Source organism: Lipotes vexillifer, unplaced genomic scaffold, assembly GCF_000442215.2.
Source record: "Lipotes vexillifer unplaced genomic scaffold, Lipotes_vexillifer_v1.1 scaffold815, whole genome shotgun sequence".
Lineage (NCBI taxonomy): Eukaryota > Metazoa > Chordata > Mammalia > Artiodactyla > Lipotidae > Lipotes > Lipotes vexillifer.
In genome coordinates this window covers 4,914,281-4,915,860 of record NW_006773723.1, presented here as the reverse complement: position 1 = coordinate 4,915,860, position 1,580 = coordinate 4,914,281, and the positions used below count along the sequence as shown (strand labels likewise).

The 1,580-nt window shown below is 49.4% G+C and overlaps 1 protein-coding gene across 1 annotated transcript in view; it reads left to right on the top strand.

Annotated features, from left to right (window-relative positions):
• NCOA2 (nuclear receptor coactivator 2) overlaps positions 1 to 1,580 on the top strand; it is a 170,135-nt gene that overhangs the window by 122,604 nt on the left and 45,951 nt on the right. The window lies entirely within an intron of this gene.

Genomic DNA, 1,580 nt, shown 5'->3' with positions numbered 1-1,580 from the left:
GGAAAGAGATCATTGTCTTTGATGCTACGGCTTCTAGATGTGTAAAACAACGTACTGAGGTCCCCTCTAATAGCAAAAGAAATACCATCTGAATCGTAAGGACACTGTGGAAATAAGAATGAAAGGAAATTTGCAAGAGCAGGTGAATTCCTGTTAGAGGCGACAGTGGGATCCCAAGCCCTCCTTCCAGATGACGACCACTGAAGACTGCCCAGATGTTTCTTGAAAGAGATGAAGTGACTTGTCTGAGGTCACACAGTTAGTTAATAGGACACCTGGAACTGAACCCAAGACTCAGCCCTCCTTGAGCACCTGCCCTTTGCCTGGCATTGTCCCTCTTTCCGTGAGCCCCTTGATCACCACAGCCCACCTAGGAAGTGGGCGTTTGACTCTTGTGCTGTCAGTGGGGAGCTGACACAGGTGACATGGCCTCGGAAGCCTTCGATTAGAAAGTGTCAGCTCCTGGGACTTCCCTGGTGGCACAGTGGTTAAGGCTCTGCAGGGGGCCCGGGTTCGATCCCTGGTCAGGGAACTAGATCCCACATGCATGCCGCAACTAAGAGTTTGCATGCCACAACTAAGGAGCCCATGTGCTGCAACTAAGGAGCCCATGAGCCACAACTAAGACCCAGCGCAACCAAATAAGCCCACCTGCCATAACTAAGACCCAGCGCAACCAAATAAGTAAATAAATTTTTTTTTTTTTTTTTTCTTAAGTGTCAGCTCCAGAGCTGGATCTGAGGCCCGTCCTGGCCATCACTTCACCACCGCGCTGCTCCCATGGTTCTTTCTGCAGCATCACTTTTTCTCAAGTACATTCTGGGTTTTTGTTAGGTTGGTGAGAACAAAGAAAAAACTCTTTTCTTTAGCAGGACTCCATCGGGGAGGGAGACACTTTTTTTTTTTTCCGGTACGCGGGCCTCTCAGTGTTGTGGCCCCTCCCGTTACGGAGCACAGGCTCCGGACGCGCAGGCTCAGCGGCCATGGCTCACGGGCCCAGCCGCTCCGCGGCATGTGGGATCTTCCCGGACCGGGGCACGAACCCGTGGCCCCTGCATCGGCAGGCGGACTCTCAACCACTGCGCCACCAGGGAAGCCCAGGGAGACACTTTTTCCTTCTGGTCTTCTGACTCTCCTCTCGTGGACCCTGCATGTCCTGGCAGGGGCACTTGGTTATGGGCCTGGATTCTATGGGGACCACGCTGCCTGTGAGGGACAGGGGCCCTGTGCCTTATAACTCAGTTTGGCAATTCGTCTGCATTTTTGCAGAAGAAATTTGTAACTCGTTATTGAAAATCAAGTTTTAGTTGGTCATCTTCCGTTTAACGTGCGTCCGTGACCTTGGCATTTACCAAGAGTGTTTGTATGTTTAAACTTTATGCTTTTAAGATTGATTATGAAAAAGTACAAGTCGTGGTAAATGACCTCTCTCTCCATTCCCTTATTTTCCCCTCATCTTATTCATCCCGTTTATCTTCTTCATCCTTATTTCTTAGAGATAAATAAGCACATAATCCAACAATTTGTGTCTTCCAGCATTTCTCTGTAAGTGGGAAAGGGTAAGAGGAAATAAAGATGCT